The 27,647-nt window shown below is 44.6% G+C and overlaps 1 protein-coding gene across 6 annotated transcripts in view; it reads left to right on the forward strand.

Annotated features, from left to right (window-relative positions):
- The window catches only part of LOC133628672 (protein TANC2-like), a 300,674-nt gene that overhangs the window by 100,189 nt on the left and 172,838 nt on the right, over positions 1 to 27,647 (forward strand). The window lies entirely within an intron of this gene.

Genomic DNA, 27,647 nt, shown 5'->3' on the forward strand with positions numbered 1-27,647 from the left:
GTAGCTCAAGAAATGCAAGACAATCAGGCAGAAGGAAACAGAGAAGGACATTAAATCGGTGTAAAAGAGAAGTTTCAGTGCCTTACTCTGCTGTCTTCTACATGAGTTTCCCATCACTAAGAACTTCATGGCTGAAGGTCTGCCTTAAAATGTGAAGTCCTAAACCAGCTTCTTAGCAGGAACTAGAATAGCTGTGAGTTTCAGAGGCCTGTTCTTCAGCAGGGCCAATGCTGTGACACTGGGAAGATTTGTGGGCTTTTGTGGATTTGGGGCTTTTTTTGGAACCATTTTCCCTTTCTAAGACTATCCTTCACTTTACAATCCTGCTGCTGGATGTTGAGAACTCTTTTTCTGTTTGTCCTTCAGCATTTCCTTCTCTTTTATGGAACAGCTCATAACAACAACATATTGTACTTTACCCCAGTAGCTACTGAAACAAGCCAGAGCTTTACAAGATGAGTTTTGACTTCTAGAATCATAACATCAAGCAGCAGGTTACAAAAGTAGTTTCAGAATTCAATCCATTGCAGCTTAGTGTCTCTCAAACCTTGTTGTTATTTTAGTTCTTGATTCTATCCTCTGCTTGTAGCATTTTGTGGGGTGCAAATTCTGTGTGGGCTCTTTTGGTTGAGGATCTTTTTTCCCTGTTGTGCCTCACAGAAAAGGGGTAGCTGTGGAATCCACAACTTTCCTGCCACATAGGTTGTGAACAATTAAAACAATAAATCACAGCTCTTTTCTTTCTCCTCACAGTATGTCTGTACTTGGTGGTTTTCTTGGGTAATGTCTGTTTAGTTCCTGCTTTGCCTGAGTTTTCTCCTGTGATCCTCACATTCATCCAGTTTCTTCTTCCTTTTAGATTTTTAGTTACTTCTTCGGTTTGTGTGGCTTCTTTAGTAGAGGCAGGTAGCACTAAACAACTACATAGACCTTTATTTCAGGTAGAAAAGAATGAAGAACATTCTATTTTACAAATACTTTACAAACCAGAACTAAAGCTTTGTTTTTGTTGCCCTGTCCCCTTCTTTTCACTGTAATCCTCTGTGTTTATATGCTCTCCTGTTGTTTGAGCTGTACATAGAAACAGCAAGTTATCTTATACCACTGCAGCTCCATTTCTTTCTCAGCAAGCTGCCTTGATGTAGATCTGCTGGGCTTTTGACTGATCAACAGACATCAACCTCCTCCCACTTGTCAATATCACAACAATTCATCCTAGCAGATCAAGCTCCATGTATTCATATTTCCAGGTGGAAACAGATCAGGCTTCATTTAGCTCCCAACTCTCAAAGCTTTTGTTTGGTTTGTGGTTTTGTAGAACCATGCTGTAAACGTTCATCTGGTTAAAATTCATACTCCTCTGTCAGTCTGGTTTAGAAACTGTGTGTGATGAAATCTAGACCTGAATGAGATGTGTACAATAAAAAAGGGATGACATCAATAAAATGCTGCTAAGTGTTACTACACAAATGAGAAGTGTAGGCTCCTGCTTTTGTTTAGAGACGCATTTTGGGATCAGGCACAAGAATCTATTGGAAATCAATTAGGAAGATTGATTATGTCTGTCTTCTGCTTCCAGGGTTTTCCATTACCATCTGTTTTAAATCTTCTAGCTAGACCCAATCCACTGTAGCATGAAAAACACATGCTGATGTTTCACACATACGTGTCTTGACTCCCCTGGAGCTCCTGATACACTCAGAATTCCAACAGTGTTTCAGTGCCTTGGTGGATTAGCATGATCCTTTAAATGATTAGTTTAATTTCCTGTTGATATTGTCAAAGGAAAGTGTTGATTTTACATCCTTAGTCATTGTAGGGATTTGTTTGCTTTTGTAGAATGGTAGGGTTGGAAGGGACCTTTAGAGATCATCTAGTCCAACCCCTCTGCAGAAGCAGGTTCATTAAGGAACATGTAAAGAAACTGGGAAGGTAAGGTTTTCTGCTCTGTTATTCATAGTATTTAGAACATTTCTTCATTTCTTATAATCTCTTTCTTGCTTAGCAATCCAAGAGATTCAAAAGCTAACCAATTCCTCAGCAGCAGAGCAAGGTTGCTGTTGAGTGAGTGACCATTTATTAAATCAGCAAATAAAAGGTGTGTTTTTTTTTTTTTTTGCTGGGGGACATCAACTGTTCAGTTTGTAAAGACCTTTCTGAGTTTCATTCATTAATAAACATCATGATCTGTAAAATAAAGAATCTTTGGAGTTACTATTAGATTGACAAAGACAAGTTTACAGCCTCACATTATTCTTTTGATGTGTTTCTCCTCAGTTTTGCCCAATACTCCTCTCTGGTATTACAGAAACCTTGTAAATGCCATCACAGCATAGTCAAAATCTGGCAGAATTGATAAGCAACTGGGTTTGAAAATCTTCCATGTGTCTGCAGGAGCTTTTCATATAAAAATAAGCAGCCAGCAGTTTGACAGTAAATAAGTGGAGATGTTTAACAAAGTCTCGCTGGCTGTGATGGTTGCCTTTTTGCTTTGTCTCATTCTGCTGTCCAGTTGTTAATCCTCCACAGTAACAGCAGTGATTCCTTTTGGGAAAGGGATGAGGGTGATTTTGGGAAAGCCAAGAGAGAAGCTTTTGTCTGTGTGGCAGTTGCCACATGGATTTTTCAAAGCGACCTTCAGAGCATAGAAAATTGTTGAGAAATTATCCAATTGTAGGGGCTTTTTTTTCATGCTGAATGCTTCTTACATACATTTGTGTGTGACTAACCCATTCATGTAATAATTTCCATAGCTGTGGAGTGCTCAGTTAATGGAATTGGTACCATTTCTTACATCAACCACTTCATTGTCTCCTGTATTCCTTTTTTTTTTCCTTCACTAAACATTTCATTCCTAAGGCCATGACTATATTCTGCCTTCTGGAGTCATGCTTTCTGGAATACCTCAGAGATGACAATCACAACACAAAAGACTTGTTACTCTCTTTCACAAGATGATTTGCTGCTGTTGGAAGGCTAAATTATCTTTGGGTCATTCTGGGGTTGCATGTAGAGAAGATTTGTCAGCTCTGACAAGAAGGGAAAAGCAACTACTGAGATGGTCCCTTTTCATAGGCATCAGAGTGTCATGTTAATTTGGGGTTTAAAAATGAAAAGAAACCTTTATGGTGCAGAGAAACTTACCCAGTAGAAACTACTGTGTATCTATTAGTAACATAATCTTTCCAGGTTCTTAACCTGACTGATTTGTAAATGTTATAAATGAGCACAATGGGCCATTTAAGCCAATTAAAACCAATTTATTAACACAGAAAAGAAAAAGCAAAGCACAGCGCTGGGCGACAGGGGGAGTCACCGCTCCACCAACTGCCGCAACGAGAGTCGTTCTGTTCCTCCTTTTATACTCTCCTCCACGTCACCCCTCCAGCATCCTTCCGCGCATGTCCACCCAGTTGCTAGGGGTCGTTTTCTGCCTCCGGCTGATCGTTGATGAAGGCCCCAGTAGTCTTCCTTGGTGTCCTCTGCTTAAGTCTGAAACTCGGAACAACTTGTAGTTGATTAGTTCAGTAATGTTTATCTTTTGCGGTTTCTCAACTTCGTAAGCTATCACAAGGTTGCTAGCCCTTGGTTAACTATTTACAATATATTCTTTCCTGTTTCTAGTGAACAAAAAGTCATGTTCCCATCACAATCCCCCCTTTTTCTATTTCACTCTTTTTGTTCACTGAACCTGGTGAGCTCCTTTCTGCTGAGCTCCAAGTAGTCCTCTGCGTTTTCACTGTTTAGTGGTTCATATCTTGCTCTAACTAGCATAAGGTGAGCAGCCTTCAATCTTCCCTTCACTATGTTTATCAATTTGTTAAATATACAAGGCCCAAAGGTTAATATCAAGATAAATAATATTAGAGGTCCTGCTATAGTGGACAAAAGCGTTGTGAGCCAAGGAGAGTGGTTGAACCATGATTCATACCAACTCTGTTGTGCTTCTCTTTCCTTTTTACGTTTTTCCAATTGCTTCCTGAGCTCAGCCATGGTATCTATCACTATTCCAGTGTGATCTGCATATGTGCAACATTCCTCTCGTAAGGCTACACACAACCCCCCCTGTTGTAAAAACAATAAATCTAAACCCCTTCTGTTCTGGAGCACTACTTCTGATAAAGATCTTACGGATTTGACTAGCCCATCTATCGCCTTTTCGATTCTACTCAAATCTTCATCTACTGAGGCTCTCAAGTTCATCATACCTTTTTGTTGGTTTATTAAGGCAGCTGCCCCTGTTCCCACTCCTGCTCCTCCTATTCCCAACAGGACGGCTACGGTAAGAGCCGTGGCCGTAAAAGGTTCTCTTTTTATCAGGTGGTGTTCGGGAGTAGTCTGATGTTCGTATACATATTCTTTTGGATGGTATATAATTCGTGGGAGTATCATAACTTGTATACAATATTCAGATGATTCATTAAAGTTAGGTATGGATATACATGGAGTTACTCCCAGTGTATTACATAGCCATTTAGTGTTTGCTGCAGGGAGGAGCCATTGGGCTGGTTTTTCAGGCTTAACAACTGCCATATTCATTTCACACAGATGCGTTTTATCTGGTGGAATTTTCCCTATGCACCTTCCCTTCCCTGTTACGTGGGCTATTGATATCCCTGGGGTTCTGTCTTGACCTTTCTTCCAAAAACATTCCCGTGGATTAGTTCCATTAACCCTTTTATGTTTTGCTGTGGCCCCTAAAGCTTCATAAAAGGGCGGATTAATAGCAAAACACAGCCAACATTCATTGGTTAAGTTTGGGTTTGTACTGTTGAGAAGTCCAAAGGTAGCTTGCATCACTTTCCACAACATACTATATTCCCGAGTAGATCGAGCCATTGTTGGCCAATTTTCTGAGTAATTTAATTCTCTTGTAGAATTTCCTACCATCGAATAATTGCCCCATTCTTTTTCTTTCCTTTCTTCAGCAATTACTGGGTTCGGTCCCACAGATGCTGGATCATGAGGGACTGATTCCTTTTTTATTAGAAAGTGCCCTCCCCGATCTTTTCCTGGTTCCCATAACCTTGCTCCCCAGGTTTTTCCCATGAACCAAATTGAATCACTAATTTTATCGTAGGTCACATTTATCTGAATAGACTGACAGTTCCCCGGATTTCTCACTCCACCGCTAGAATCAAGTAGGGAAGGAGTGCAGTCCCATGGGTACCATCCAACTTTTATATATAGGTCCCTTCCTCCTCTTGGAGTAAAGCCATGAGCTATAGTTTCACATCCCCAATATCCACAATAAAATTCCCCAGGATAGTTGCAGTATGCCTTCCCTGGATTTGATGCTGGGCACATATAGAACCCTACCTTATTCTTACAGGGCTGAGTCTGGATAATGTCACACAGCTGACATCTAAAAGAGGGGGCCCCCGAAGTTGTAGTTTTTGCAATGACCCGTTGATCTTCCCATCTGATAAGTGACCATTTAAAGGGTTCATGGCTTGGTACATTGTCTCCTAGTGCTGTCCTGATCAATGACCATATCATCCACATCCACATTAAAGTTAAGTAAAATCCACTGCCAGTGTGGGTATGGTTAATTAGTCTGCCCAATTTTCCCATCCTTCTAACCCGAATCCTCTCGCCCCTTTGGTCATTGCCTGTAAGCTCCATGGGGTTCCGTCCTTTCACCAAGTATCCCTCTGCCTCGCTCGTCAACTAGTTTGCTGCTAGTTACGAGGGTTATTATCTTCTTGGCAGCAAGGATCCTTTTGGGGATGGAACTTACATTCCTCTCGCTCTTTGAGAGAGTTCACAGGGAGTTGCACCTGCAGCTGTTGGTTCGCCCACGGCTTGACCCTCGCGGGGGCCGAGAGGCTGGTTAGAATAGTATTGCCAAATTCAAATAAGAGGCCCCAATCCCGGCTTTGAGGCCTCGGATTGAGGTTATGCCCAAACTATCCCTCCCAGTACGGTTGGTAAGTATGGGCCCTCCCTTTTTCTGACAGTGGATCTATCACAACTTCTTACAAGTTTTAACTTGTACCAATTTTATAACAAAAGTTCAGCAAGCTAAATAATTAACAAAAATGCAAAAGTTAGCTGTTAAAAATTCAAGCTCGGTAAATAGGGACACAAAGTCAATGATAGCTTTCGCTGGATTCTTTCCTGGTTTGCTGGTGACAGTCTTTCCCACTACTTAAGGGGCAGGGATTTATAATCGTACCGTCTTTCCTTCCTCCAAGTCTATGAGCTTTGTCCGGACGTCCCTGGTGTAACCTTAGTTAATATCAGCTTTAGGTCGTCTGTTGGTGTCTTTACTTTCCACTGAGGAGCCGGACACTCTGGGAAGTTGGAAGGGTCTACTGGCCCCTTTATTCGGCTTGCATGAGTCCACCCTTTCTCGGCTGTTCTTATGGCGGTGTCTGTGGTGAGCAGTGTTAAATAGGGCCCTTCCTACTTCGGTACTAGTGGGTTTTCCTTCCAACTTCTGACTAACACCCAATCTCCGGGCTGCACCTGATGTAATACAAGATCCAAAGGAGGTCTTTGGGTCCACATTCCTTTTTCCCATAAACTTCTCCTATACTTTGCCAAAATAATTAAATAACGATTCAAATTGTCGTCATTAATATTGGGGTTTGTTTGTACCTTTTCTAAATTATAAGGCATTCCATATAACATCTCAAAGGGAGATAACCCCGTATCTGCTCGTGGTTGTGTTCTGATGTTCAATAGGGCCAGTGGTATACATTTTACCCATGATAATTTAGTTTCTAACATCAGTTTAGTTAATTGTTTCTTTATTTCTCCGTTCATCCTTTCTACCCGCCCTGAGCTCTGAGGATGATATGGGGTATGTCTTTCCCACTTTATTCCCAACGCATTAGCTAAATCCTGAGTTATTTTCGAGGTAAAGTGCGGGCCTTGATCTGAGTCTATGGTTTCGGGTACCCCATATCTCGGTATTACTTCTTCAAGCAAAATTTTTACTACAGTTTGGGCAGTCTCTCTGGTAGTTGGGAATGCTTCCACATAGTGTGTGAGATGATCCACCATCACCAAAAGGTATCTTATTCGCCCCACTTTAGGTAGTTCTGTAAAGTCAATTTGTAGGCTCGAAAATGGTCTTTTAGCTAAGGGTCGACCTCCGGGAGGTAATTTCCTCAAGTTACTCCGATTAACTCGTAAACAGGTAGGACAACTTTTGGTGATGTGTTTGGCAATGTCGTGCAACCCAATAGTCATATATATGGTTGCAAAATGATCTGCTAGTCCCTGAGCTCCCCAGTGTGTACCTTGGTGTAGTTTATACATAATTCTTTGGGCTACTGCTTTGGGCAATATTTCCCGCCCATCCTGGGTTATCCATTTTCCATTGTCCTTAGACAATTCCAGTTTCTTCAACTTATCCTCTTCTTCGGAGGTGAAGACTAATTCCGTGTCCTCCGTTAATCTATCCTGCCTCTTCGGGTTTTCCCTTAAAAGCATTTCTCTAGCTGCTGCTCGCTTAGCTTCCCGATCTGCTGCATTATTCCCCCTAGTTTTGAGGTCCGTTCCTGTTTGATGGCCTTTTAGGTGTACTACTGCTATTCTTTTGGGTCCCCTCAGGGCTTGCAATACTTCAATTATCAATTGCTGGTGAACTAACCCCTTCCCTTGTGAGTTAATTAATCCTCGTTCTTCCCATAATTTTCCAAAGGTGTGTACTACCCCAAACCCATATTTAGAATCAATATATATCGTTCCCTCCTTCCCCTTCAAAAGTTTTAAAGCTCGAAGGATGGCATACAATTCACAGGCTTGTGCTGACCAGGACTTATCCAAAGCCCCTGATTCCACTACTTGTAAGTTTGTGCCCCTTATGATAGCGTAACCTGATTGACGTTTTCCTTCTACCACCCGGGAGGATCCATCTACAAATAACTTTTCTCCTTCATCTAATTCTTCTTCTTCTAAGTCAGGCCTAATTTTAGTTTGTTCTTCAATAGTTATCAAACAATTATGTGTCAAAGGTGTTTCTTCTACATTCCCAAACAAAAAGGTAGCTGGATTTTGAATAGCAGTTGTTTCTAAGGTAAAATTTGGTGCTTCTAATAAAATTCCCTCATATTTTAGGAGCCTAGTGTCTGATATCCATTTGTCTGCCTTTTGCTGCATAACGCTCCTGATATTATGGGGAGAATAAACCTTGAGATTGCTATTAAAGGTAATTTTCCTAGCCTCTTTGACTAATAACGCGCACCCAGCTAACATTTGCAGACACGCAGGCCATCCTCTGCTTACGGGGTCCAAAAGTTTCGATAGATACGCTACAGGTTTCCTCTTATCTGCCCATTCTTGGGCTAGTACTCCAAAAACTATTCCTTCCTCTATATTAACAAATAAGTAAAAAGGTCTTTTTAAATCAGGGAGGCTTAAAACTGGGGCATGCATCAGACTCTCCGTTAGTTCCCTCAGTTTTTCTGTGTCCTCCTGAGTCCATTTCATCCACCCATCCTGAGTCAGCTTTTGGTATAAGAACCTGGCCTTACTACTATAATTCTCAATCCATTGTCTACAATATCCTGTTAAACCCAAAATTTGTCTAATTTGTCTCTTGTTTTTAGGTATTGGCAATGATAGAATAGCCTGCACTCTTTCTGGGTCTATTCTTTTTTCACCTCGTTTTAAATAGTGCCCTAAATATTTTACTTCTTCCACAAACTGTAGTTTGGCTCTTGAAACCTTTAATCCTTTAAGTCCCAAAAAATTTAAAAGTTTTATACTTTCTTTTCTTACTGCTTCTTCATCTTTTCCTGCTATTAATAAATCATCTACATATTGTATCAAGGTTATCCCAGGTTCAGTTTGGTAATCCTCCAATATTTGTTCCAAAGCCTGCCCAAATAAATTAGGGGATTCTGTAAAACCTTGGGGTAACACCGTCCATCTAAGTTGTTGTTTCCTCCCTGTCTCTGGGTCTTCCCATTCAAAGGCAAAGTAATCTCTACTCACTTCATCTAAAGGACAAGCCCAAAAGGCATCCTTTAAGTCGATTACACTGTACCAGTGATTGTCCGGGCTCAGTTTACTCAATAACGTATAGGGATTAGCCACTACTGGGAACCTGGCTATTGTTCTCTTGTTTATTTCTCTTAAGTCATGTACTAAACGATAAGACCCGTTTGGTTTCTTTACCGGTAAAATTGGAGTATTATAAGGGGACATACAGGGCTCCAGTAATCCCTGTTTGATTAGCCGGTCGATTTCTGGTTTCAGCCCTTTTCTCCCTTCCAAAGACATTGGGTATTGTTTTATTCTTACTGGCATCTCTGGATTTCTAATAGTGACCTTGAAGGGAGTAATTTCTAATCTTCCAGCGTTGTCAGGATTATACCATACTTCAGGGTTGATCCTTTCCTCATCTTCCAATCTCAAGGGGCACAACTTAATTTGGATTTCCTGTTCCACCACTGTGATTTGAATACCTAATTCTACAATCATATCCCTTCCTAATAGGTTATAATCTGATTCGGGTACTAATAAAAAGTCCCCAATGCCCATTTTGGAGTCTGATTCTACCATTACCTCTTTTATTATCTTAACTTCAAAAGGTTCTCCTTTTGCTCCCACTACTGTGGCAGTTTCTCTAGATAATTTACACCCTTTAGGTAATGACTGGAGTGTAGACCTTTCAGCTCCAGTGTCAACCAGGAAAGTAATGTCCTGGCCCTGGGGACCCACCTTCAATTTTATCAAGGGCTCTCTTCGATGTTTCTGGGTCCCCAAAAGATAGAGCCCCTGACCCCCCTAATCCTCCTCAAACTCCTTCTCATCCCTGATCCGCATCCGACATTCCTTCTTAAAGTGTCCCTTTTTCCCGCAATAAAAACACACCTTCAAGTTTTGTTTATCTTGTCCATTCCACCTGGATTCCCTTTTGTCTTGCTTGGGTTTCCTATCCATCTCCCGGCTTTCACGCATTGCAGCCACCATTATTCGGGCTTGTTTCTTATCTCGCTCTTCCTCCCTTCTCACATATACCTTTTGGGCCTCTCTTAGCAATTCATCTAGCTCCCTATCTTGCCAATCCTCTAATTTTTGTATTTTCTTTCTAATGTCTTCCCAGGATTTGGAAACAAAGTGTACTTTCAGTACTGCCTGTCCCATTTGTCCATCCGGATCCATTCCTGAATACAACTGAAAGTTCTTTCTTAGTCTCTCCAGCCATTCGGTGGGGGTCTCATCTTTTTTTTGTCTTTCGTTAAAAGCTTTGTTAATATTCTGTCCCCTTGGAACAGACTCCCTGATCCCTTGCACAATTATTGTTCTGAGATCTTGCATATGTACTCTATGGGCCGGATTCTGATGGTCCCAATTAGGGTTTTGTAACGGCCATTTTGTATCTGCTGCCGGCCCTTGCGCGTGCTGCGTATCCCAGATGCGCATTCCTTCCCTTCTGATCATATTTTTCTCTTCTGCTGTAAATAAGATGTTCAATATAGATTGCAGTTCTTCCCAAGTGTACATGCTGGGTCCCAAAAATTGATCTACCCGCTCGGCTACTCCAAGTGGATCTTCCAAAAGGGATCCCATTTCTTTCTTAAAATCCCTAACATCCCCCGAACTTAGAGGCACCGATATAAACCCTATGCCGGGCTGGGGTCCCCCCATAGGCATCTCTCTTAAGGGATATAAACCCTTCCTGGTCCGGCTTCGGGTTACCGGTCCTGTATATTCGGGTTCGTCTGAATCTGAATCTGTCCCTGCTGGTGCGCTCGGAGGAGCCACTGCTGCCTGTACTTGGGGTGGGGGTACATAGGGTGGAGGTGGCACTAAAGCGTCATCTGGTTTACTTCCCTTTTTCTTACTCTTATTCCCTTTTGGTATTTCGGAGAGCTTAAAAAGAAATACCTCCGGTCTCTCCACCCACACCTTAGCGTAATGACTCTCTTCTTGGGTACAGGGGGGTATTTTGCTATTCACCCAAATATTTAAGGCTTGTCTTACCCAAAGTTCTGAAGAACCGAATATAGGCCAAAACACCCTTTTAGAAATTTCCTTCCCTCCCCATACTTCAACGCAATAGTGAATCATTTTGGCCTTATCCTTGTCCTGCGTGCCTGGAAAATGTCGCCAGTTTTCTAACACAAACCCTAAAGGGCTTTCCCTAGGTACTGGAGGGAGTTTTACCTCGGCAGGGGGCTTACTCTTCCCCTGTCCCATTCTTCCGGAGTGCTTTCTTTCCGCGCTCCGGGATCCCACAGGGGCTTGCCCTTCCCCTGTCTTATTCTTCCGGAGTGCCTTCTTTCACACAATCCCTTTCGCTTCCCCTGGTTCGTGGCCCAAGCCCTCGCGGGTCTGTGGGAACCGCACTACTGAGGGTCCGCACTCACTTGGAGAGTCTGGCTGCCAGCTCTCCTCTCATGCACATCACACAGTCGCACTCCGGGATCCCAACCCCCGCCCGGACGGATCCCGTAATACTCACGCGCCCTGGACCGTCATCCCGCGTCTTCGTCCGGACTTTGTGCACAAAACTTTTAAGGGGGTTCCCCGGGCCCTTAATTCTTCCGGAGTGCCTTAATTGCACTCCGGGATCCCCTTTGCTTTCTCTTTTCTTTCTTTTAGGGGTTCGTCGGTCGGGGTCGAGGGTGGATTTCAAGCACCGGGGCCACCAAATTGGTGGGGCGCCCCCCCTAATGACTGAGAATCCTCCCTTACGGCCTCCGATCCGAGTCACGGCACCAAGCTGTTATAAATGAGCACAATGGGCCATTTAAGCCAATTAAAACCAATTTATTAACACAGAAAAGAAAAAGCAAAGCACAGCGCTGGGCGACAGGGGGAGTCACCGCTCCACCAACTGCCGCAACGAGAGTCGTTCTGTTCCTCCTTTTATACTCTCCTCCACGTCACCCCTCCAGCGTCCTTCCGCGCATGTCCACCCAGTTGCTAGGGGTCGTTTTCTGCCTCCGGCTGATCGTTGATGAAGGCCCCAGTAGTCTTCCTTGGTGTCCTCTGCTTAAGTCTGAAACTCGGAACAACTTGTAGTTGATTAGTTCAGTAATGTTTATCTTTTGCGGTTTCTCAACTTCGTAAGCTATCACAAGGTTGCTAGCCCTTGGTTAACTATTTACAATATATTCTTTCCTGTTTCTAGTGAACAAAAAGTCATGTTCCCATCACAGTAAACAAGTCAGCTTTTTATTCCCTTTAAATGGTCCACTCTTGCTAAAAAGCCCCATAAACATGTTATGGGGTGTGTTTTTCTTTCCAAAGGAACCCAAGATCCCTTGCTAAAGTCTTGATATCTGGGTTTTCTGGTGTCTGGAGACTTGGCTGGCTTCAGAGGTTGATAAATATTCAGTCTGCTTGCAGTTGTCACTCTACTGAATAGTCTAGTGATTAAGAAATCTTGAGGTCCTTGTGGCTCTAAAGGGTAAAGTAATAGTAAGCATAAGTAATCAGTTCTCCCTCTCCTGCCTGTAGAACCCATTGTTTAACAGTGGCTAAGGAGGTATTTTAAATCAGTGTGTTCAACCTCAGTTTATGCTGTTTAATAATGCTTTTTTGATCACAACAGTGGCTTTATCAGCAAGTGTAATGTGAAAAGTACATAATAAAGAGGGATAAAAATAAACAAACCCCAAATCCTACCAGCTCAGGGAACTGTGACAGATACCAATTTGATTTCTGTCTGAAATGAAATTAGCACTTAAAAATTACCAGACTTGCTGCACAAAGAAAGCAACCATTTGAAAACCATTGGATTTAAATATTCTACTGTACATCCAGAGTGTGTTATTGATTACTCAGAACCATGAGAGCAATGAAAATAAGGCATGGTTGCATGGTAGAACTTTGTTCAGGAAAACTTTGCTTTTCAGGACATTTACAGAGATGGATGCATCAAAGTGCTTTCCTGAATCAATGCCAAATATAGTACCCAGTGTTGTATTAGGTTAAGAGATCATAGAATCATGAAATGGTGGGGGGTGGAAGGGACATTTAGAGCTCATCTAGTCTAACCCTCTTGCCAAAGCAGGTACCATAGATCAGGTAACATAGGAACATGTCCAGGTGGGTCTTGAAGACCTCCAAGGAAGGAGCCTCCACACCCTCCCTGGGCAGCCTGGGCCAGGGCTCCCTCACCCTCACAGTAAAGAAGTCTTTCCTTAAGTTTGAGTGGAACATTTTATGTTCCAGCTCATGTCCGTCACTCCTTGTCCTGTCAATGGATACAACAGAAAAAAAAAAAGTGCTGCCCCAACCTCCTGACTCCCACCATTTAGATCTTGTTAACTATGAATGAGATCCCTCCTCAGTCTCCTCTTCTCCAGACTAAACAGCCCCAGGGCCCACAGCCTTTCCTCAGCAGGAAGATGCTCCAGTGCCCTGAGCATCTTGGTGGCCCTGTGCTGGCCTCTCTCCAGCACTTCCCTGTCCCTCTGCAGCTGGGGAGCCCACAACTGGACACAGGACTCCAGATGAGACCTCAGCACATATGGCAGAACAGAGGGGGAGCAGAACCTCCCTGGCCCTGCTGCCCACACTCTGCTGGATGCCCCCAGGCTGCCATTGGCTTCTTGCCCACGAGGGCACGTTGCTGGCTCATGGTCAGTTTATTATCCCCCAGCACTGCCAGGTCTCTCTCCTGGAGCTGCTCTCCAGCAGGTCACCCCCAGCCTGGCCTGCTGGAGGGGGTTGTTCCTCCCCAGCTGCAGGACTCTGCCCTTGCCCTTGGTGAAGCTCAGCAGGTTCCTCTGTGCCCAACTCTCCAGCTGGTTGAGATCTGGCTGACTGGCAGCACAGCCTCTGGGGAATCAGCCAGTCCTCCCAGTTTGGTGCCAGCAGGGAACTTGCTGAGGGTCCCTTTGTGCCCTCACCCAGGTGCTTGATGAAGATGTTGACCAAGACTGGCGCCAGAACCCATCCCTGTGCAACTCCACTGGCCACAGGCCTCCAACTCCATTCTGTGCCATTGATCACCCCCCTCTGGGCTCTGTCATTCAGCCAGCTCTGCATCCACCTCACCTCCACTCATCCCAGCCACACTGCCTGAGCTTTCTGATGAGGATGTTGTGGGAGACAGTGTCCAAAGCCTTGCTGAAATCAAGGTAGATGCCATTGGCTGCTATGGGATAATTGGGCTGAAATCCTCACCTCCTGGTACATGTTTCTCTTATTGTGAAACCCCCCACGTGCAAAAGGTTTGCACAGTGTCCTGTGCTGCACCCAACTCCTCCTCAGGAAAGATGTTTCATTTACATAGTGGGAATTTATATGCACTGGGATAATTTTATTCATCACTGCATTTGGCTATTTTGGGGTTGTTTGGTGGAATGACAGCTTGCAGTCTTTAGGGTTCTCAGGGAGAACGTCTGCGAGTGCCCATGTACAGAGAGAGGAGGGGAGAATGTTACCAAGGAATTTAGGGAATAAATCCTATTTTTCTAGATGTTTAGGTTTAGATTCTCCAATGCCTTATTCCTCCTGTATCCAGTGTGAATGAAGATGTGTTTCTTCAAAGACATGAGCCCAAGGGATCAGTTTTGTTGCAGATCTCACACTTGGAGAACATTTCCCCTCTTGTGCTTTGGGAGTTGTGGGAACTTGCCTGAAGAAAAAGCTTAATAGAAATGAGTAGGAATGTTCTTAAGTGTGCTCAGGCAATTAATAACATCCTCTTTTGTAAAGAAAACGTCTACTCTTTCACTGAATCCTTCCAAGATGATGAGAGCAGACCTAAGCAGGCTGGAGGCTGCCAACAGTGAAGACCCATCTTCATGGTTCTCAACACCCTTCAGATCCAGCCAGGCTGGGGACACCCACAAGCCACCATCACCCATGTCATTTGTAGGAAATGGGAGATCTGGGCTCTTGCCATCACCCTGTCCCTCTGCATCCTCCTTTTCTTATCTCTTTGGAACAGTCACAAGGATTAGAATTCCTTCCTTCTCTTTATCTGCAGCAAATGGTTAAATACGCTAATTGTAACAGTGAGACTAAACAAGCCAAGCTCTCTCTGCTTGAAAACTCTTTGTTTCTTGTTTAATAGTGACAAACCCAGATTAATAATTGCAGCCCTCTGGGACCACTTATTTGCTCCAAACTAATACACTGATTCAGCTGGGTGTGAGCATGAGAGATGAGGAGGCAAGTATTTGAGGGGGGAGTGAGTGTTGGGGAGAAACTGGCTGTGCTGGTAGGTATCTGTTGAAATAAAACAGGATGATCAAGGGTTTCTGGAAGTAGAAATCCCAGTGGCTGAGCATTCAGAGCTACAACGTTGTGTCTGCTTTTGGTTAGATAGTTGCTGTTGTTTGGTCGCTGTGTATTGTCTGTTTGAGCACATGTGTTAAAGGGAAAAGCATCTGACCATAGTTGTGTCTAAGTAATGTGGCTTTTCTCCTTTGTCTTACAGCTTGGGATATAAACCTTGTCTTGTTTATAGCTTGCTATGGCACCTGGATGTGTGAGCTGGTTTTCACCGTGCTGCTTTACCTGGAGATGCTTTAGAGGCACTGCCAGCTTTCACTGTTTTACCTGGAGATGCTTTGGGGGCACTGCCAGCTTTAGCTGCTTTACCTGGAGATGCTTTAGAGGCACTGCCAGCTTTGGCTGCTTTACCTGGAGATGCTTTAGAGGCACTGCCAGCTTTCACTGTTTTACCTGGAGATGCTTTGGGGGCACTGCCAGCTTTCGCTGCACAACAGTGACTGGGTGACAGGTTGATTTGGGGATATTTTGCTGTCTCTAGGAGGAGTGGCTGGATCTCTGCTCAGTGCCACTGTTGCTCAGGCAATCAGCCACCTGATGGTGCTGCAGTTTGGTTCATCTCAGGCTTTGCTCCTATAAAGAAAGAGCTTCTTAACTGCACAGAGCTCACCAGCACCCTCATTTTGCACAGATCTAAGTTTAGATCATTTTCAGCATCCTGCCAGTTTTCCTTCCCATCTATTCATTTCACTCTGTCCTGGTTTGAGCCAGGATAGAGTTAATTCCCGTGAGGAACCAGGAAAGGGCACAGCCTGAACAGCTGACCCAGGCTGGCCAGCAGGTATTCGATACCATCCTAACGTCATGCCCAGTGTATAGGTGGGGGCTGGCCGGAAGAAGCTCTCTTCCGGGGTCACGGGCTCTCGGTCGCCGGTTCGGAGCGGTCGCTTACGTCGGGTCCCGGGTGGATTTTCTTTGTAATATCCCCTTGTCTTTGTTATAGTTGTTCCTCTTCAATTTTCCCCAATAAATTGTTCTTATTTCAACTTATGAGGGCTCTTTTACCTTTTTTATTCTCCCTCTCCGATCCCCTCCGCATTCCGCCGGGAGGGGGAGGGGGAGGAGGAGGAGTTGCGGTTTCCTTCCCCTTTGCTCCGGCTGGGCAAAACCACGACATTAATTGGCGCCCAACGTGGGGCCCGCGAGGTTGAAATAGAACAGAGTGGGTTTAAACAAACTCCTTGTGTACACTCCTGACACTAACTGATTGCTGATCACAATGTTGGTTGATATGCTTGTATGGTGGTATTACATGTCCTCTTATCTGCATCACGTATGTCCTGTGATAGTGTTTCTCGTCTGTGGAAAATGTATGAAAATTCTCATACTACTGCACTGGATGAGATTGGCTTATGATATGATTTTGTCACGGGTTATTAAGTTGGGTTGGAATGTGTACCTGGCTTTTCTGTCTCTTCCACATTTTCTCCTAGAACTTAATAATGGCACTCAATTTATGGGAAAAACTGACATGTTTAATTCCTCCCACTGTGTTACTTACCCTCATTTCTTCAAGGTGCTTCTAATGGATTCTAACAATAATACTTGGAATGTTCTAATTACCATGTTTGTATTATTTTCCCTTGTTTTCACCTCAGCTTGGATTGTTAAAATTTTTTTGAGAGCTATGAGGAGAGGCATACAGAATATGGGCAGGTGTCCAGGGAGCTTTTTACCTCTAAAGATTTGGAGAACACAGGAACCCATTCCTAGCTCAGCTGTGCCAGAACCAGTTGCTGTTCCAACTTCAGCAGTGGATGTTGCAGTTGCAGCTGTGGACACTCATACCCAGACTGTGAATATTGTTGTGTCCACTCAGACTGCTGCTACAACTGTGGATGCTCAAACTCAGACTGTTGCTGTTACAACTGCGGCCACTCAAACTGAGACAACTGATACAATTGCTGTTGAATCGGAGTATCAATTTGTGCCAGTATCAGTTGCTCCTGTACAGAAAAAGAAATACACAAAAAAACCAGTTCACAGCACTAAGGATGAAGATGAACAAGGGATATCACAGAGGGAAGAAGAGTTGGAGCCAGAGATAATCAGCCGGTCCTTGTCCCTGAGTGAACTGCGAGATGTGTGGAAAGATTACAGCCGTCGCCCAGGTGAGCACATTATCACCTGGATGCTCTGATGCTGGGAAAATGGAGCCCACAGTTTGGACTTAGAGGGCAAGGAAGCCAGGCAATTGGGCTCCTTGTCCCAGGACGGGGGCACTGATAAGGCTATGGGAAGACCGTCACAAACCCTCAGCCTCTGGAGGCGACTTCTGTTGGGCGTGAAGGAAAGATACCCCTTCAAGGAAGATATTACAAGCCCCCCAAGCAAGTGGACCACCATGGAGAAAGGCATTCAATATTTGAGGGAGTTAGCTGTGCTGGAGATTATTTATAATGATTATGTGCCCACAGACCCAGATGAAGTTCAATGCACACGAGTTATGTGGCGAAAGGTCCTACGAAGTGCACCACCAAACTATGCCAGTTCGTTGGCAGTTGTCTCCTGGAAAGAAGATGAGAGGCAAAGGGTGGAACAACTAGCTGCTCAACTTCGGCAATATGAAGAAAATGTGTCTTGTCCCCTACAGGCTGTTGTTTCAGCTATAGAGAAAATGTCACGGAAGATTGACCAATTCGTGTCTCGCTCTCCACCTGCCAGTACTCCAACTGTTAAGAATAAGCGTCCCCGTGCTCAAGAGCAGGAACGTAAGGAGTATACACCCCAGAATGTTTCACGGTCCCATCCACAAGACTAAGGAGAGAATATGAGCAAGTGGGATAGGCCACCTACCCCATCTACTCCAAGATCACCCACTCCAAAAGCACAGGCACAGGAGTTGCGGAAAGGAAGGGTTAAAAGAAGTAACTCTCCTTGGAGGAATGCCGCTCCAGTTTCCAGTGAGCAACCCCCTAGACAAGATAGGAGGGTTGATTGCAATTCTGGTTCCCTCGAGGGGACCTCTGGTGTTTCCTGGGAAACAGTAAATGATGACCACGATGACCAGTATTAGGGGGGCTCTGCCTCCAGCCAGGTGGAGGAAAGGGATAATCGGGTTTATTGGACTGTGTGGATTCGTTAGCCTGGCACATCAGATCCACAAGAATACAAGGCTTTAGTGGATACTGGTGCACAATGTACTCTGATGCCATCAAATTTTAAAGGGACAGAATCCATTTGTATTTCTGGAGTGACAGGGGGATCTCAACAGCTATCTGTATTAGAAGCTGAAGTGAGTCTGACTGGGACAAATTGGCACAAGCATCCCATTGCGACAGGCCCCAAAGCTCCATGCATCTTAGGCATAGATTATTTTAAGAGAGGGTATTTTAAGGACCCAAAAGGATACAGGTGTGGGCCTTTGGTGTGACTGCAGTGGAGGCAGAAGAGATTGAACAATTATCCAGCATGCCTGGCCTTTCGGAGGACCCTTCTGTTGTGGGGTTGCTGAAGGTTGAGGAGCAACAGGTACCAATTGCAACCACAACAGTGCACCGTCTGCAATACCGCACCAACAGAGACTCTGTGATTCCCATTCATAAGTTGATTTGCCAACTGGAGAGCCAAGGGGTGATCAGCAAAACTCACTCACCCTTTAACAGCCCTATATGGCCGGTACAAAAGTCTACTGGAGAGTGGAGACTGACAGTAGACTATCGTGGCCTGAATGAAGTCACGCCACTGCTGAGCACGGCTGTGCCAGACATGTTGGAACTCCAATATGAACTGGAGTCCAAGGCAGCCAAATGGTATGCCACCATTGATATTGCCAATGCATTCTTCTCAATCCCTTTAGCAAAAGAGTGCAGGCCTCAGTTTGCTTTCACTTGGAGAGAGGTGCAGTATACTTGGAATCGACTGCCCCAGGGGTGGAAACACAGCCCCACCATCTGCCATGGACTGATCCAGGCCACACTGGAGGAGGATGAGGCCCCAGAACATCTGCAATACATTGATGATATTGTGTGGGGTGACTCAGCAATGGAAGCCCTTGATAAAGGAAAGAAAATAATTCAAATTCTTCTAAAGGCTGGCTTTGTCATTAAACACAGTAAAGTTAAAGGACCTGCACAGGAGATCCAGTTTTTAGGAGTAAAATGGCAGGATGGACGTCGTCATATTCCAATAGAGGTGCTAAAGAAGATTGCAGCCATGTCTCCACCAACTAACAAAAAGGAAACACAAGCTTTCCTAGGTGTTGTGGGTTTTTGGAGAATGCATGTTCCAAATTATAGTATGATTGTTAGCCCCCTCTACCGTGTGACACGGAAGAAGAATGATTTTGAATGGGGTCCTGAGCAGCAACAAAGTTTTGAACAAATTAAACAGGAGATCGTTCATGTGATGGCGCTTGGGCCAGTCCAGACAGGACCAGATGTTAAAAATGTGCTCTACACTGCAGCTGGGGAGAATGGCCCTACTTGGAGTCTTTGGCAGAGAGCACCTGGGGAGGGTCGAGGCCGACCCCTCGGGTTCTGGAGTCGGGGATACAGAGGATCCGAGGCCCGATACACTCCAACCGAGAAGGAGATACTGGCAGCATATGAAGGGGTTCAAGCTGCATCAGAAGTGATTGGCACAGAAACACAACTCTTCCCAGCACCCCGACTGCCAGTGCTGGGCTGGATGTTCAAGGGGAAGGCATTCCCTTCGCATCATGCAACTGATGCTACATGGAGTAAGTGGATTGCACTGATCACACAACGAGCTCACATAGGGAAGCCTAGCTGCCCTGGGATTCTGGAGGTGATCACAAACTGGCCAGAGTGCGAAGATGCTGAAATATCACCAGAGAAGGTGACACGTGTTGATGAGACCCCATCGTATGATGAACTGTCAGAAGATGAGAAGCGGTATGCCCTGTTTACCAATGGGTCCTGTTGCCTTGTGGGAAGGCATCGGAGATGGAAGGCAGCTGTATGGAGTCCCCTATGCAAAATTTCAGAAGCTGCAGAAGGAGAGGGTGAATCCAGCCAGTTTGCAGAGGTAAAAGCCATCCAGTTGGCTTTAGACATTGCTGAATGGGAAAAATGGCCAAGGATCTACCTCTACACTGATTCGTGGATGGTGGCAAACGCTCTGTGGGGATGGCTACAGCAATGGAGACAGAACAACTGGCAACGACGGGGCAAACCTGTCTGGGCTGCCCCAGTATGGCAGGACATTGCTGCTCGAATGGAGAAACTAGTTGTGAAGGTGCGCCATGTAGATGCTCACGTACCCAAAAAGCGGGCCACAGAAGAACATCTGCATAACCAGCAAGTGGACAAGGCTTCTAAGACTTCTCAGATAAATCTGGATTGGCAACATAAGGGGGAGTTATTTTTAGCTCACTGGGCCCATGATACCTCAGGTCATCAAGGCAGAGATGCTACCTATAAATGGGCTCGCGATCGAGGGGTGGATTTAACCTTGGACACTATTGCACAGGTTATCCATGAGTGTGAGACATGTGCTACAATTAAACAAGCCAAACGGTTGAAGCCCATATGGTATGGAGGATGATGGCAGAAATATAAATATGGAGAGGCCTGGCAGATTGATTACATCACACTGCCACAGACTCGCCAAGGCAAACGCCATGTGCTCACAATGGTGGAGGCAACCACAGGATGGTTGGAAACATATCCTGTGGCTCATGCCACCGCCCGGAACACTATTCAGGGCCTTGAAAGGAAAGTCCTCTGGCGACATGGCACCCCAGAAAGAATTGAGTCAGACAATGGGACACACTTCAGAAACAACCTCATAGATGCCTGGGCCAAAGAGCATGGCATTGAATGGGTTTATCACATCCCCTATCATGCACCAGCCTCAGGAAAAGTTGAGAGATACAATGGGTTATTGAAAACCACACTGAAAGCAATGGGAGGTGGAACTTTCAAGCATTGGGATACACACTTGGAAAAGGCCACCTGGTTAGTCAACTCTAGAGGATCTGTCAATCGAGCTGGCCCTGCCCAATCAGAACCCTTGCATATTGTAGAAGGGGACAAAGTCCCTGTGGTACATATAAAAGACATGTTAGGGAAGGCGGTCTGGGTGTGTCCTGCCTCAGGTAAAGGCAAACCCATCCGTGGGATTATTTTTGCTCAGGGACCTGGGTGTACTTGGTGGGTGATGTGCAAGGATGGAGAGACTCAATGTGTGCCTCAAGGGAATTTGATTCTGGGTGAGAATAACCTTTGAATTAAGTTGTATAATGATAGCTGTTGAATGTCATGATTCCTATAGTTGCTCTATGTTATGCATGTGTAGATGATTATGATGTGTAAACCTGGACATGACGTGTAGATGGTATAGAATAAGGGGTGGAATGTCCTGGTTTGAGCCAGGATAGAGTTAATTCCCGTGAGGAACCAGGAAAGGGCACAGCCTGAACAGCTGACCCAGGCTGGCCAGCAGGTATTCGATACCATCCTAACATCATGCCCAGTGTATAGGTGGGGGCTGGCCGGAAGAAGCTCTTCTGGTGTCGCGGGAGAGCGGTCGCTTACGTCGGGTCCCGGGTGGTGAGCAACTGCATCACTCACCAGTTTTCTTTGTAATATCCCCTTGTCTTTGTTATAGTTGTTCCTCTTCAATTTTCCCCAGTAAATTGTTCTTATTTCAACTTACGCGGGCTCTTTTACTTTTTTTTTTCCTCCCTCTCCGATCCCCTCCGCATTCCGCCGGGAGGGGGAGGAGGAGGAGTCGCGATTTTTTTTCCCCGGCTGAGCAAAAACCACGACACACTCCTTTGAAATCATTGTAAAATGATGTGGGTTTGTAGTGCTTTGGTACAATGCTCCCCATGCAGACGTGTCCTGGCTCGATGCGATTGTGCTTGCGATGATCCGTACCGACATCTTCAAGTCTAAACAATGAAACCTGTATCCAACCCAGAAGGGGATGCTGCAGCTTTAAAGCTTACAGCCTTTTTAGTAGAAATTGTTCCTGGAATCCATGTCAGAACTCCTTATATGGTGCTGCTTCCCCCCCCCCCCCCCCCTTAGTTGCCTTGACAACAGCAGCACTGCACCATTTATCAGCTCTGGTCCTGGGCTGCATCACTAGCCCTTCTCACTCCAAAATGTTGAGGAGAGCATCAGTGAATCACTCCCTTTGGTCTGCTGCACCATTATTTACCTGTTCTTTCAGCAGTTGGCTCTAAGTAATGAGCAAATCAAACTGCGCCACGGAAAGGAACTGTCCTCAAATCCTTCATTCCCTCCCTCGAGGGAGGCGCAGAGTCGACATTCTCTGCAGCATTCTGGAAGGAAACACCGAGAGGCTTTAACAAAGACAGAAAGCTCTGTGTTCTCTTCAGCTTTCCTCTCCCTGAGGCTAGGGAAGATGCACAAGTGATACTTGTTAGGGGCCAGGAGGGCATCGCAGGGAGATGGTGGCGGTTGTGCTTAAAGACAGGCGTGACATCAGCAGCGGGAAGTGGCACCTGTAACATCATCCTGACATGGTGAGCAGCAATATGCAGCTAGTGCTGGGGGGAGAGGTGGGGAGCAGGGGAGGAGGATCTTTGCTGAAGTGCTGCCTCTCAAAGCATCGGGTACCTCTGAATTAACAGGCTGGCTGTGATTTTGCTGCTGCTACATTTGCACACTCTTAGATGCTGGAAAACAAAGCTTTGTGAGTATCTGGATGATTTGTCTTGCATGGACTTTGCTTTCAATTGTATTAGGCCATCTCCTTTTAACAGCAAAGCAATGTAGAACAAGAGATTGTGATGCTCCTAGTTTCCCAGGAAGCCATTATTAGGTTTCTATCGGTTAAAGCTTTTGCTGCTGGTGTTGTTTTTCTCTTAACTGAGCTTATCACCTGCAGGATTTCCCATCCTCAACCTAGAATGAATGTGCAATGAGAAGACAAATCCACCTCTCAGCATTACTAAAACAACTAGTGAGGAATGAGCTGAAAACCACTCCAGTCACCCAAAGTGCTTTGGTTTTCACCCTTTGGAACAATGGGACTGAGATAAGATTTTTCTTTTTGTGTTGCAAAAAAAAAACCGGATCACAAATGAGATTGGAGTGCCTTAAAGAAAACCCAGTGTGCTGAGGGAGAGAGAGATTTGCTCCTCACTAAAGGAGTAAGATAAGAAGAAACCCAAATGTATAAACAAATAATTTTCAAGGTAGAATTTGAGGAGAGACTGTTAAGTGCCTATTGCTCTCATTCTACAGGGGTGTTGCACTTCAGATTGTTGGTGTCAGAACAGACTTTTAATCCTTTTTAGGTGTCTATTTTTTCACCTCATTCCATTTGCAGAATGCTTCCATTGCTTTTCTTCGCTTTCCTTTTGGAACTGTCATATTGTCAGCATGACATTGATCTGAAATTCATGGCTTGCATGTAGGAGTGGAGCTCAGATGGGAGGCCCACTCTTGCATTTCTGAACCACACAGTAATGACTTGAGTTAGCTGTAGACTCAGGGATGAGAGGGGTTCAGGATGTGTAATGTAGATTTTTCTGGGGTAGAATTCATTTTGTTTCTCTTTCATTTGCCCTGCTGCATTGCAATCTGAGGCTAGCCAGAGGGATGACACTTGTGTTTCATCCCAATTACTGTGTCGTCCCTTTTTAACAGGTGACGTAAAACACACCCAGACACAAAAGCAACATCTCACTGTCATTTGTCACCTGGATTTTTACTCTTGTCTTGTACTCTACTGTGACAAAAAATCCCCTCACATTTCCAGCAATGAAACCTGCTGGAGAAGGAGGATCCTCTTCCATTTCCAAAGATAGATGCAGAATATTCATTTTCCCTCCTTGTGTCATTACTGTTAATTTTTGGGATGCTTCATCCATTATTTTTGGACCTGTGGTTTGTTTTGACAGGCATAGATTGAAATGGAAAGCAACTGGGCCTGCAGAAAAAAAAACCAGGTGGATGAATACGTCTCTCTATACCCACAGGTGTGCATTTCTTAAACATCAATCTTTTCTGTGAAACTGGTGAATTTCCCACTTCTTTGGGGCTCCAAAAGTGCCCCTGAAATGGATACTGAGAATAGTATACAGCTGTAACTTTTGTTTTAATGAAACCAAATCCTCTGTGATGTTTCTGCATCAATTTCAGGACACTTTGGATGTAACTGTTATGATTTTAAATGAAAGGAAGACAAAAGAAAATGGCCCTATTGTATTTATTGGCTTTGAATAGTAACTAATCACTTTCAGCATGGATTTTCCTGAAGGCCACTTCCAAGATGAACCCTGTTCTGTCTCCTTTGGGCACACAACTACCTTCCATATTGTCAGAACAAAGATCATACTAGAGCCATGCAGAAAATCCCACCTGCTGTCCCTTGAGGTTTGGGATTGAGATTGAATCCAGGCTTCCCCAGGATGAATCCTTTTCCCCAGCTGTTTTTGCTGCTCAGACTTGCAGAGGATGGGGTAAACGTCATCACAGCACTATAGCTGGGGAAAGGTGGTGATAGCTTTTCATTTCAGAGATTTGTATAGATGCTTAAACAAAAGAAGGGAGCCCCAAAGGTTTACATTTAGTGTAGATAACAAAAAAAGGCAAACAAAATAGCCCTGAACCTCTGTGGTTTATTCAGGAGCTCAGGGATGGAAATCTGTCCTTATTTCACACTGGTGCTACACAAAATGGAGCATCTGTCATGATTACACTTGTGGTGTGTGTGAATTGGAATTTTTAGACATAGCAGAGAGGTTTCTATAGCAAGAGAAGGTGGTGTAGGAAGCCTCCTGTGGAGTTAAATCAGGCCATTGCTCTTCCCTTTGCTACATCTTTTCTCCTCTTGCTCTTAGACCATGCCCTCAGAGACTTTCTGTGCACTTGATTGTGCTGCTCTTTGTGAGCAGAGGGACTTTCAAATTGGGAATAAACCCTCATGTCCATCTGGGCTGCTTTTCAAACAAAAAGCCCTCATGTCCAACTGGGCTGCTTGTTCTCTAATCCTTTCTTATTTCTCTAACAACGAGACAACCTGGTTTGGAAGTTCTTCTTCCTGTGTCCTACTTGACCACACTGGGTTATTAAGTTGGATTGTTTGTCCAGAGACTGACTATGACTTTTGTACAAGTTCATTTCACATATTTGAGAGCTGGTTTTTCATCACAGATCCCTCACCAATGGCCAAAACAGACATCAAGTTAAGAACTGAGCTTGGTGGGTGGATCTGGACCATTGCTTTGGCACTTACTGCCTCTTTCTTTGCTCTGTGGTGCCTTCCATTGAGTAGCTGTTGGTGCTCTGATTCTATTCCTGGCTATATATTGCTGCTTTAACCACATGCATATGGTTTGGAATTGTATCAAACATGTCTCTGGCCCAAAATTGAAGCTGTTTGCCCATATACCTGCATAGCTTCTCTTGCCAGAAACATATACCAATGGTTCTTGCATCTCCATCTCTCTTCCATGCACGTCACAAAGAAACAGCATAGTTTGTTACCAAAGTATGATTCTTGATTTCTTTCCAAGTACAAACTGTGTGTAGACATTTCTGAAGGAGCTGCTTTCTTACTTCAGCATCAGCTTTTTGTACAGCTTAAACAATAGCCCTCAAAGCACACAGTTTGTTGAACTACACCTGAGGTTTTCATACTGCATGTGGAGATGGGCATGAAGAAGAAACATCTCACAACTAAATGAAATGAGAGAACAAATTAACTCCAATTGTTTTGAGAGGGTACTTTTACTGAAGAAAAATCCTCACTTGCAGTATTTTTGGCTACCAAGCATCTGTGTGAGGAGGAAAGGCTGAGGGACCTGGGGCTGTTCAGCCTGGAGGAGAGAAGGCTGAGCTCAGGGGGACCTCATCAATACTTACAAGTACCTAAAGGGTGGGTGTCAGGAAGATGGGGTGACACTTCTTTCTATGGTGGCCAGTGACCAGCACAAGGGGTAGTGGACAAGCTGGAATATAAACAGTGCCACTGGAACAAGAGGGGAAACTCCTTTGGTGCTGAGGTGAGGGAACCCTGGCCCAGGCTGCCCAGGGAGGGTGTGGAGGCTCCTTCTCAGGAGGTTTCCAAACCCACCTGGACACATTCCTGTGCCCCCTGAGCGAGGGGAACCTGCTTTAGCAGGGGATTTGGACTGGAGCGGCTCTGCAGGGCCCTTCCAACCCCCACCATTCTATGATTTATTTGGTTCAGTACCTTTGTGTTTATCAAACCAGAGATTTAAGCTCCTGACATGTGCCATGTTGAAACTGAATGATGATGGTCTGGTTCATGTCTGTCACAGTCTGAACGTAGCTGCTGCTTGTGATGGCTGCTCAAGTGCCTCTTCCCTTGGGACTTAGTCTTGTGCAGTTGCTGAGACTTGTGATTAGTTCTAGGTAGCAGCTTGGCTGAAGATTGCTGTGCCTGTTTTCACAAGTGATTTTGAGAGGGTTCCTGTTGGCTTGTTTGAAGGAGCTCTGGGTCTAACAGCAATGGCAGATTGCATTGAGCCTGATGCCTCACCAGGTCTTACTTTAAGTACTTGATAGATTTAAGTCTTTAAGTCCTGATAGATAGATTGCTCTTCAGGATTACTTTCATTATACTTTCTTCTCTCCTTCCATCTTCCCAGTTGGAAAAGTTGCCTTTGGAATCATGTTCCCAAATCAAGCTGGTTAGATAGGCAAGAGCCACGGGCAATGAGAATTTGCTAAAACACTAGCAAATGTCTTAAAACTTTCTTGTTTTCTTGTGTTTTTGGACAACAAAAATGAGTAATGATGTTCTGTACCTGTTGCTGGTACTGCTCTGGAAAACAGATTCTTACTGCCTACTTAATCTGAGGGCAGGTTACATAAGGGGATGAGGATGAATAACTCCACATTGTCCTCTAGTAAAGGAATCAGTGCTACAGAACAAATGGGCTCAGTTTGATCTCATATTTGTTCAAGGTTTATATTTGGACAGAAGGCATTTATACATGTATAAATATATTATTGTGCTGAAATGTTCCTTCTGATTGCCAAATCCCCAGTGCTGCTATGCAACAACCATCTAAACATTGCACACTTGATTTGTTTATACACGCCAGATGAAGTTTCTGCTTTCCTCTTGGCATCTAAACAGTATTTAGCCTTGTGTTAAAGAGATTCAGTTCAGAAATCAAGTGGTTTAGCACTAGAAATACCTCATGATGTGATAACCATGGTGTTCTAAGCTCTGTGGCTACTTTGTTCTAAAGCTCTAGTGCCCCAATGTCAGCTACCATGACATTCAAGGAAAGGAAATGTATTGGTCAGCTTTTGGAAGCCTGGCTTTGACAGATGCTAATTGAAACCTAACGTTGTTCCCTCCCAGTCAACAGAGAATTTTACCTCTTAAGAAGACAAAGGCTTGTTTATGTACCTTTGTTTTCAGCAGGATATGCTGAGTGTCACCTTAGTTCATACAGAGGTGAAAGATGGGAACTGCTGATTGCTCTTCTGTTTTCTTCTGGTTTTGCCTGG

Source organism: Colius striatus, chromosome W (assembly GCF_028858725.1).
Source record: "Colius striatus isolate bColStr4 chromosome W, bColStr4.1.hap1, whole genome shotgun sequence".
Lineage (NCBI taxonomy): Eukaryota > Metazoa > Chordata > Aves > Coliiformes > Coliidae > Colius > Colius striatus.